We start from the raw sequence: 12220 nt of genomic DNA, 5'->3' as shown, positions 1-12220 counted from the left end.
TAAAAAAAAAAAAAGGACTTGTGGGTTTAACCAATCTTGTTTTTTTGTACAATTCTCCTTTAAGGGGGCGTGGCAAGGGGTGTGTCCTATGCCTGCATACTTCTGCTGATAGGTGTCCCTCATTCCCATCTCAAAAAGTTGGGAGGTATGTATTTGTTACATAATGGTTACCCAAGAACATATTACCTACATGTAAAGGCGGTGTGCAATGTGTATGATAATATAGATACGCTTTCCCAGTAATGAGTAATGCGATTTCAAAAGCCTACATCTAAGAGAAACAATTGTGCTAAATTTATACCCCGGTAGATAATTTTTTACTAAGTCCCTTGCATTCACATTTCAAAGGAACCCCTTCTATTGCTGACCTCTTTCTGAAAATGCTAGTTGCCTGGCAGTAATCCAACCCTCTGGTTTCAATACTTTCTAAAGCTGGCCATACAGTATGCAAATTTTGGGCAGTTCCTAATGAACTGATCAAAATTAATTTCCTGAGTGACCCGGTTACTACCCTCCCTCTGACATCTTCAATTTGAAAAATTGAAGGAGCCATGTGGAAAATTGTTGGTCAAGCAGCAGCTGTATTCAATCAGATGCAGCTGCTGTTCGGATGTTCTGGTGCCAGAATACGATAGCTGCTGCAGGATATTCCTCCATCTGCACTGTAGTGTATAGCATGATAGGGGAGTCTGTTAAGGCACGTACAAATGATCGGATATTCCGACAACAAATGTGTGATGGCAGAGTTTTGTCGGATAATCCGACCATCTGTATGCTCCATTGGACAATTGTTGTCAGAATTTCCGACAACAAATGTTGGCTGTGCATGCTCTCAAATTGTCAGACAACAAATGTGTTCCGTCGGGTTATCCGATCGTGTGTACAGAAATCCGTCCAACTAAAATCCAAAGTACAAACACGCATGCTCAGAACCAATGTTAAACATTGAGACAACATTAGCAGAAGTTGCCCAAAGGGTGGCGCTAAAGAGCAGAAAAAAAACACATATTTGGGTTTTGTTGGCTGAAAATGTTGTGCCGTCTGTAGTTCACGGACAACGCCCTTTGGACCAAAATCCGGAAGTCCGATCGTGTGTACGAGGCTTAAGTCACTGACTAAGAAAGGTTGGCCAATGAAAGCTCCAAATTGGAGCCAGGCATTCTCCTACAAACACTACCCGGCTCAACAAATGGCTGGCCATAGACACCTTGAATTTTGGCTAAATCAGTTTGAGCCTAGGTAGCCCTGCAAGGACCACGGCGGAACATTACCTGCTGAACAGTGACTGCATCCTATCAGATACAATCACTGTTTGGCAGGAGAACTGCATTCAGGCAGCTGTAAAGCCTCGTACACACGGTTAGATTGTTGACAGACTGTTGTCCTAAAATCTGACCGTTAGTACTCTCCTTTGGACAATTGTTGTCCAACTTTCGGCCAACCAATGTTGGATGACAGGCTAGTAAATTTTCGGCGGACAATTTTCGTATGGTCAGTACACAAATCCATTACACACAAGTCGAAAGTACAAACACGCATGCTCAGAATCAATGCTCAACAAACACGAAATCAGCAGAAGGGGCCCAAAGGGTGGCGCTCAAGAGCTGAAATTCCTCGTAGTATGTCACTATATTCGTGTTTGTGGCACGAAAATTGTGTAACGTTAGTATGTAAGACAAGATCTTGGCACACGCCCTTTTTACAAACATCAGACGTTCGGTTGGCCAACAATCATACCGTGTGTACGAGGCTTAAGTGCCGTGACTCTTGAACTCAATAGCTGTCAGTGGAGATTCTTCCATCTATATCATATAACATGGATGGGGGAATCAATGGGTTTTCTCTCGCTCTGGGATGAATGAGAGAACATCAAGCCGTGTATAATTAGCAAAGGTGAAGGTGGACTGAGGTTGGACATCCATATCTGCATACACACATTCACATCAGTTATTCTATGTAGGCTGGCAACTATCATTTACTCAGCGATAGTAAACTTCACGTTTCTCATAGAAAAGATTTCCTTTAGGCTAAGGTGACCAGATTTTTTAAATGAAATCCGGGGACTTATTTTTTTTTTTTTTAAAGTAATGGCGGCAATCAGCAACTCTCTGCCGGTCGTGGCCGCTGCCCGCAACACAGCCTGCCAAGTCTTACTCTCCGGGCCCTGGCTACTGCTGGGTGGGGAGCGGAGAAAGATCACTCCGCCAGGGAAGGCAAGGAGATCGGCAGGCGGCTGACCGGGACTTGAGCCAAGGCAGAAGAACATACAAGCTGAGCTGGATGGGCATGCACCGAAACTAAAGAAATATGCCCTCCACTCCGACCTGCACATGATCATCAGAAAGGGGCACAGATAATGTAAAAAATAACTCCCCCCCCCCACAAACTAGTAGGAGCGGCAGAGCGGGGGGGTGTAATTCATTTTTTTTATTCTGCACTGACTGGGCCAGATTCACATAGAGATACGACGGTGTATCTCCTGATACGCCGTCGTATCTCTGAGTTGTGCCGGTCGTATCTATGCGACCGATTCATAGAATCAGTTACGCATAGATATGCCGAAGATCCGACAGGTTTAACTGTGTTACACCGTCGGATCTTAACTGCAATTTAAAAAAGGCGTTCTCGCTGATTTACACTGAGAAATATGTAAATCATCGAGATACGCCAATTCACGGACGTACGCGGGCCCGACGCAGTGTTGTTACGACGTTTACGTAGCGGTTTTCCCGGCGTATACTTACCCCTGCTTCTATGAGGCGCAGCCAATGTTAAGTATAGCCGTCGTTCCCGCGTCCAATTTTTTTTTTTTTACGCCGTTTGCGTATGCCGATTCTCGAACGCGCTGGACGTGAGTTATGCTCACGCCAGCGACGTCATTGGAAGCAATGCACGCCGGGAAAATTCGCGGACGGCGCATGCGCATTTAAATCGGCGCGGGGACGCGCCCAATTTAAATGCTACACTCCCCCTAGCCGCGGAATTTGAATTCCGCCAGGGGATTTACGATCCACCACTGCAAGTTTGGAGGTAAGTGTTTTGTGAATTACCCACTTGCCTCTCAAACTTGCGGCGGATCTTAAATCACATAGGTCACGCGGATCTAGCGATCTGCTGATCTATGTGAATCTAGCCCACTGTCTTTGAAATTGCCCTAGCCCCTGTTCAAATCCAATCCGGGTACAAAACCAGGGACAGACCTGTTCCAGGGACAGTGTCCTCAATCCGGGGACAAAACCAGGGACAGACCTGTTTCGGGGACAGTGTCCTCAATCCGGGGACTGTCTGCGGAAACTAGGGATGTCTGGTCACCCTACGTTGGGCTGGGTTCACAGAACACGCAGCGGGTCACAGCAGGAGTCCGGTGCGTCTCCATTCACAGTTTCAGGTCGGATTTCAGCATGAATTGTGGGCTGAGAAAACACTGGGGGAGATTTACTCAGAATCTGGTGCAGCTCTGCATGGTAGCCAATCAGCTTCTAAATTCAGCTTGTTCAATTAAACTTCAACAAAAAAAAACTGGAAGCTGATTGGTTCCTATGCAGGGGTGCACCAGATTTTGCACTCTCCAGTTTTAGTAAATCCTCCCCACTGTGCTCTTATATACTCATGTCACGTAATGTAGTGACATCGAATACAAGTCCTGCGATTCTAGGTCCGCAATGATGGAAGCCGATCATTTCCGCAGTATCTGATACATGATGATAGTCTTACTTACCAGTACTCTACATAGATCCTCACGGCTTGGCTCTGGCTTGTCATCTTGCTGCTTTGTTGTGTTTTCCAGGAATGAGCTGCCTCTATTTAAAGCAGCAACCAAATCACTGATACAGGAAGAACCAGAAATGCTGCCTAGTCATTGTGAGCGTGTTCTATGGGATCACGTGACCGATGAAACCAGAGCTATCAGATGAAACTAACAACACAATAGAGACCAGTGCAGACTGGGAGTGGTGGGAGTGCATCCATAGAGCAGATATCTCAGGGATGGCCTGAAATGCACAGATTTCAGACACATCCCCAGCCAGTCCAGCTGAAATCTTCTGCTTCAGATGCTGCTAAATGAAGATCCTGTGTGGGTGTCATGATCGGCAGTTAACCACTTAGAGACCAGAAAATTTTCCCCCTTAATGACCAGGCCATTTTTTGCGATACAGCACTGCATCGCTTTAAAGCGGTGGTTCCCCCTTAAAAACAACATTTTTTTATTCCACTGCCCCCCCACATTGCATCACGATTAATGCTCTTAATATTTTTTTCCTGCTGTACATACCTTAGTACAGCATCTTCACCCGTGCATCCGGGTTGCGAGTCCTGCGGGAGTGGGCGTTCCTCACAGGCTGTTGATTGACGTTTTGCCCAAAAACGAGCTCTCCCCCCGTCACGTAAGCGGCGTCACGGTTGGCGAAAGGAGCCGAACGGCAAGTCGGCGCTATACTGCGCATGCGCATCGCTGTTCGGCTCCTTTCGCCAATCGTGACGCGGCTTACGCGACGGGGAGAGAGCTCGTTTTTGGGCAAAACGTCAATCAACAGCCTGTGAGGAACGCCCACTCCCGCGGGACTCGCAACCCGGATGCACGGGTGAAGATGCTGTACTAAGGTATGTACAGCAGGAAAAAAATATTAAGAGCATTAATCGTGATGCAATGTGGGGGGGCAGTGGAATAAAAAAATGTTGTTTTTAAGGGGGAACCACCGCTTTAACTGACAATTGCGCGGTCGTGCGACGTTGCACCTAAACAAAATTGAAGTCCTTTTTTCCCACAAATAGATCTTTCTTTTGGTGGTATTTGGATACCTCTGTGGTTTTAATTTTTTGCGCTATAAACAAAAAGTTACGGCGGCGTAGTGTATCTTTGGCGGCGTAGGGACGCGGAATTCAAAAGGATGTAATGGGGGCGTGTTTTATGTAAATACATTGCGACCCGACGTAAACAATGTTTTTTTTTTAACGGTGCATGCGCCGTCCGTGGGGGTATCCCAGTGTGCATGCTCGAAATGAAACCGGAACAAGCCAATGTTCTAAGACGGTGACGTCATTCTACGCAAATCCCTATTCGCGAACGACTTACGCAAACAACGTAAAAAATTCAAAATGCGAGGAGGGAACAACGGCCATACTTAACATTGAGTACGCCTCAAAAAATGCGCCGGCCGGATGTACGTTCGTGGATCGCCGTAACAAGCTAATTTGCATACTCAATGCGGAATTAGACGGAAACGCCACCTAGCGGCCGCCGAAAAATTGCACCTAAGATCCGACGGCGTACTAAGACGTACGCCTGTCGGATCGATCCGAGATGCCGTCGTATCTTGTTTTGTAGATACAAAACAAAGATACGACACGCAAAATTTTAAATTACGCAGCGTATCAAGAGATACGCTGGCGTAATTCTATTGTGGATCTGGCCCAATATTTTTTACTTCTTGCTACAATAAATGTCCCCAAAAAAATGAAAAAAAAAAATACAAAAGTCTTCATCAGTTTAAGCCCATATGTATTCTTCTACATATTTTTGGTAAAAAAAAATCGCAATAAGCGTATATTGATTGGTTTGCGCAAAAGTTATAGCGTCTACAAAATAGGGGAAATATTTATGGAATTTTTATTATTATTTTACTAGTAATGGTGGTGATCTGCATTTTTTAGCGGGACTGCAACATTGCGGCGGACAGATCGGACACTTTTGATGCTTTTTTTGGGACTATTGACATTTATGCAAAAAACAGAGCTATAAAAATACCACTGATTACTGTACAAATGTCACTGGCAAGGAAGGGGTTAACACTAGGGGCGATCAAGGGGTTAAATGTGTTCCATGGGAGGTTTTTCTAACTATATGGGGGCTGGGCTGACTGGAGGAGGAGAGAGATCGCCTGTTTCTGATCACTAGGAAAAGCAGATCTTTCTCTAACGTGATCGGAAATTCCGACAGCAAAAGTCCGATGTGAGCTTTTGAACGGAAATTCCGACCTGGTGTATGCTCCATCGGACTTTTGCTGTTGGAATTTCCGCCAACAAAAGATTGAGAGCTGGTTCTCAAATTTTCCAATGGAAAAAATTCCTATAGAAAAATCCGATCGTCTGTAGAAATTCCGACGCGCAAAATTCCGACGTCTGCTCGGAAACAATTCAGCGCATGCTTGGAAGCATTGAACTTAATTTTCTCGGCTCATCGTAGTGTTTTTTACGTCACCGTGTTCTTGACGGACGAAGGTTCTGAGAACTTTTGTGTGACCGTGTGTATGCAAGCCAAGCTTGAGCGGAATTCCGTGAGAAAAAACAATTCTCTCCTGTCAGAATGGTGATCTATCTGTTTACATTGACAGATCCTTGTTCTGGCTCTCGTTCCCGCGAAGCCAATGGGCTTTGAGGTCCCCCGCCATGCAGTGGGCGCGTGCACGCCTGCTACGGCTCCCTTAAAGGAGCCGACGTACACCTACGGCAATTTGCGGGAACGTGCTGACCTGCTGCTGTATAAAGATGATCACCTTGTAAATCAACCCATTCAGTTTTAAAATAGAAATGAAAGACAAAACATTTTTGTATAGATATAAAATAGATATAAATTCGAAAAATCGTAAATTTGAACAAAACCGAAAATTCGTAATTTTAAAATTTGTAAATTCAAAATCCGAAATTTAAATTTCAGAAATTTTAAAAACCGAAAATTCAAAAAACACGGAAATAAGATAGAAAATCCGAAAATTTTAAACAACGAAAATCCGAAAACTCTAAAAATTCCAAATAATAACTAACTAATAATAACTAACTATTAAATTATAGGTATTGGAATTTCCTTTCAAATTTGGCTGTTGGTGAATGTAACAAATACGAATTTATCCGAAGTTACAAATTATCAGAAATAACGAATGCTGCATCTAAACAAATGGAACGGAACAAATTAATAATAGATAATAATAATAAAATATTTTATTATTGTTATTTATTATTATTACTTTGTTACGTTCCATTCATTTAGATACGACATTCGTTATTTCGGATAATTTATAACTTTGGATAAATTTGTATTGTTACGTTCGCTAGGAAAAAGAACTGCTGCTCCAGGTGTATGATGAGAGCCTGAAATGGAGGAGTGTCTCATAGAGTGCCAGCCCCAGCCCGCCTCCGTGGGAAACTTGTAGGAGAAGAAAAGAAACAACTGCACATCCAGAGATTCGGATACATTCAAATCTCCAAATTTCAACCGAATTTAGTTTCGTAATGAAACAAATCTCACATATCTATTTTCATGTGTATGTTAAATATTATAATCAGTGGGCCAGATTCACAGAAAAAGTACGCCGGAGTATCTGCTGATACTCTGGCGTACTTTCAAATTTGCCGCGTCGTATCTTTATTTGTAATTCACAAACAAAGATACAACGGCTTTTGGCTAAGATCCGACAGGCGTACGGCTTCGTACGCCTTCGGATCTTAGGATGCAATACTTCGGCGACTGCTGGGTGGAGTTTGCGTCGTTTTCCGCATCGGGAATGCAAATTAGCTATTTACGGCGATCCACGAAGGTACGCGCGTTCGTCGAATTCTCTTACATCGTCGCTAGTCGGTTTTTCCCGTCGCAAACTTAAGCCTGCTATTTCATGGCTTAGATTTAGACCAGCCATGTTAAAGTATGGCCGTTGTTCCCGCGTCGAATTTCAAAAAAAAAATTTTTTTTTGTAAGACGTCCAGGAATACGAAAGGACGTAACGCACGTCGCCGTTCAAAAAACACGTCGGGGCGCCGTAATTTCGCTCAAAGCACGGCGGGAAATTTCCTAACGGAGCATGCGCAGAACGTTCGGCGTGGGAACGCGCCTAATTTAAATGGTACACGCCCCATTTGAATTAGGCGTGCTTGCGCCGGACGGCTTTACGCTAAGCCGCCGCAAGTTTACACGCAAGTGCTTTGTGAATCAAGCACTTACGATGAAAACTTGCGGCGGAGTAACGTAAAGGGGATACGTTACGCCGCCGTAATTGTTCGTGAATCTGGCCCAGTGTTTCTTTCTAAGTAAGCTGCCCACATAATATATATACTGACATCATTAGGGTCAGTTCACATATATACAAATCGGATGCGTTTTGAACTGAATCCGATTGTAACATATGAACCAGACCAGATTTCAATGGTGCCGTTTGACATATATGCAGGCCGGTTGAGGTGCAAATAAAAACATTTTTTCTACGTTTTTCAGTCTGGTTCAGGTACAATTTAATAGCCAGATTCAGAAAGAGTTAGGCCAGCGTATCAGTAGATACGCCGACCTAACTCGGAATCTGCGCCGTCCTAAGTTTAAGTGTATGCTCAAACTGAGATACACTTAAACCTAGCTAAGATACGACGGCCTGCGCCGTCGTATCTTAGGGTGCAATTTTTCCTTTGGCCAATAGGTGGCGCTTCCGTTGAGTTTGGCGTAGAATATGTAAATGCCTAGATACGCCGATTCACGAACGTACGTGCGCCCGTCGCAGTAAAGATACGTCGTTTACGTAAGGCATTTTCCGGCGTAAAGTTATTCCATCAAATAGCTGGCCTAGTCAATGTTAAGTATGGCTGTCGTTCCCGCGTCAAAATTTGAAAATTTTACATTGTTTGCGTAAGTCGTCTGTGAATAGGGCTGGACGTAATTTACATTCACGTCAAAACCAATACGTCCTTGCGGCATACTTTGGAGCAATGCACACTAGGATATGTACACGGACGGCGCATGCGCCGTTCCTAAAAAACGTCAATCACGTCGGGTCACCCCCCATTGACATAAAACACGCCCCTCATCCTCATTTGAATTAGGCGCGCTTACGCCGGCCACATTTACGCTACGCCGCCGTAAGTTAGGAGGCAAGTACTTTGTGAATACAGTACTTGCCTCTCTGACTTAAGGCGGCGTAGCGTAAATACGGTACGCTACGCCACCTTAAAGATGCGCACCCCTACCTGAATCTGGCTATTTGTGTCAAATTTGCACCTGAATTGCATCTGAACCACTAGATGAAAACCGCACCTGTATATATGTGAACCGAGCCAAATTGTTGATTCAAAAGACTGCCAGCAGTGAGATCTACATTGGACACCTGACCCAGGGATTGGTTTAATAACCGGTCCTTGGGTGAGTCTTCCTTGCAGTACCTTGAAAAAGTATTCATACCCCTTGAAATTTTCCACATTTTGTCATGTTACAACCAAGAATGTAAATGTATTTTTTGGGGATTTTATGTGATAGACCAACACAACGTGGCACATAATTGTGAAGTGGAAGGAAAATTATAAATGGTTTTAATTTTTTTTAACAAATAAATATGCACTATAAAGGGGAAGTTCCATTCGGATGGCGCCACCCTTGGGGCTGCTTTTGCTGATTTTGTGTTAGTAAAACTTTGGTGAGAGACGATTCGCGCTTTTCAGTCTGTTACAGCGTGATGAATGTGCTATCTTCATTACGAACGCTACTTTTACCAGAACAAGTGCTCCTGTCTCAAAACTTGCTTCTGAGCACGCACGTTTTTTTCACGTCGTTAAAGCACACACACGACCATTTTTTACGACGTTAAAAACAACGCGAAAATTTAGAGCATGTTCTAAATTTTTAATGCCCATTTTTAACCACTTCCCGACGGCCGTACGACTATTGACGGCCGCAGGGTGGTTCTACTTCTCTGGGGCGCCGTCATTTGACGTCCGCCTCTTTCCGCGTTCCCCGTGCGTGCTCCCGAGCGTGCAGCGGGGAACTCCTGTGCTGGCCGTGTCCCTTGGACACAGCCAATCACAGATCGCTGTGAACGGCCAATCGGAGCGGCCGTTTCCTAGGCGATCTGTGCGGCCAATGAGAGATGATCTCATATGTTTACATATGAGATCATTTCTCATTGCCGGCTCTCACAGACAACGGTGCTGTCAGGGAGAGAGGAGACGGATCTGTGTCTCTTGTACATAGAGACACAGATCGGTCACCCCCACCCAGTCACCCCCCTTCCCCCACAGTTAGAACACTAATATTAGGGTACACATTTAACCCCTTCCTCACCCCCTAGTGTTAACCCCTTCAATGCCAGTCACATTTATACAGTAATTAGTGCATATTTATAGCACTGATTGCAGTATAAATGTGAATGGTGCCAAAAATGTGTCAAAAGTGTCCGATGTGTCCGCCATAATGTCGCAGTCGCAATAAAAATCGCAGATCGCCGCCATTACTAGTAAAAAAAAAATAATAAAAAATAATAATTCTGTCCCTTATTTTGTAGGCGCTATAACTTTTGCGCAAACCAGTCGCTTATTGCGATTTTTTTTTTTTACTAAAAATATGTAGAATACGTATCGGCCTAGACTGAGGATAAAAAAAATTTTTTTTAAAAAATTGAGCTATTAATTATAGCAACAAGTAAAAAAAAAATATTTTTTTCAAAATTGTCGCTCTATTTTTGTTTATAGCGCAAAAAATAAAAACCGCAGAGGTGATCAAATACCACCAAAAGAAAGCTCTATTTGTGGGAAAAAAAGGACGTCAATTTTGTTTGGGAGCCACGTCGCAGTTAAAGTGACGCAGTGCCGAATCGCAAAAAGTCCTCTGGGCAGGAAGGGGGTTTAAGTGCCCAGTAAGGAAGTGGTTAATGTCGGGAAAAATGCTTTGGAGCCTACACAGGATCGTTTTTAATGACATTAAAAATTTTTTTTTTTTTACAAAAAACGGTCGTGTGTACGCGGCATAAGTCTTTTTGGGGATGTCTCTACCAGCTTTGTACATCTAGACAGTGAGATTCTTGCCCATTCTTCTTTGCAAAACAGCTCAAGCTCTGTCAGATTGGATGGAGAGTGTCTGTGAACAGCAATTTTCAAGTCTTGCCACAGAATCTCAATTGGATTTAGGTCTGGACTTTCACTGGGCCATTCTAACACATGAATATGCTTTGATCTAAAGTTCTAAACCATTCCATTGTAGCTCTGGCTGTATGTTTAGGGTTGTTGTCCTGATGGAAGGTGAACCTCCGCCCCAGTCTCAAGTCTTTTGCAGATTCTAACAGGTTTTCTTCTAAGATTGCCCTGTATTTGGCTCCATCCATCTTCCCATCAACTCTGACCAGCTTCCCTGTCCTGCTGAAGAAACGCATCCCCACAACATGATGCTGCCACCACCATGTTTCACGGTGGGGATGGTATGTTCAGGGTGATGTGCAGTGTTCGTTTTCTGCCACACATAGCGTTTTGCTTTTAGGCCAAAAAGTAAAATTTTGGTCTCATCTGACCAGAGCACCTTCTTCCACATGTTTGCCGTGTCCACCACATGGCTTCTCTCAAACTGCAAACAGGACTTCTTATGGCTCTATTTCAACAATGGCTTTCTTCTGTCACTCTTCCATAAATACCAGATTTGTGGTTCTCTAACAAACCTCTGAGGACTTCACAGAACAGCTGTATTCATACTAAGAATAAATCACACACAGGTGGACTCTATTTTCTAATTAGGTGCCTTCTGAAGGCAATTGGTTCCACTAGATTTTAGTTAGGAGTATCAGAGTAAAGGGGGCTGAATACAAATGCACACCACACTTTTCATATATATATAATTTTACTTCTATTTCACAATTATGTGCCACTTTGTGTTGGTCTATCACATAAGATCCCATTTTTTTTTTACGTTTTAGGTTGTCACATGACAAAACGTGGAAATTTAAATGGGTATGAATACTTTTTCAAGGCACTGTACATTCAGAGATCTTTGCCTGTCACAGGGAGGACAGCAATATCTTTGGTTCATCTTCACTATGCTGCGTGAGAAGAAGCAGAGACCTCAAGGGAATAGGTGGGTCCCAGGGGACAAGATGAAGCAGAGATTTCCTTGTACTGATTATAAATAGTTCATATTTTGCAGAAGTCTCTGTAAACATTTTTAAAAAAAGAAAGCCTTGCTTAAAAAAAGTGTATTTTGTACAAAAAAAATAATGCCGATTGATTATCAATAGGATTATATCTTCTATACAAAATATTTTAGCATAATATAGTTTATCCCCTGGTGATTCAATGTATCATGTCTTTTTATAACAGTGATGATACATTTCATTTTTAGATCATGTCATCATATTTATAAAATCAGTGGCCACAAATGGTGCCAGTCAGTGCCCATTACTAATGCCTGCCAGATGTTTCCTTATCAGTGATGCCAATCAGTGCCATCTATCAGTTCCATCCATCAGTGCCCACCTACCAGTGCTCACCT

The sequence above is a fragment of the Rana temporaria genome, chromosome 3 (assembly GCF_905171775.1).
Source record: "Rana temporaria chromosome 3, aRanTem1.1, whole genome shotgun sequence".
Classification (NCBI taxonomy): domain Eukaryota; kingdom Metazoa; phylum Chordata; class Amphibia; order Anura; family Ranidae; genus Rana; species Rana temporaria.
The sequence above is the reverse complement of the archived record's forward strand: the minus strand, read 5'-3'. Positions refer to the sequence as shown.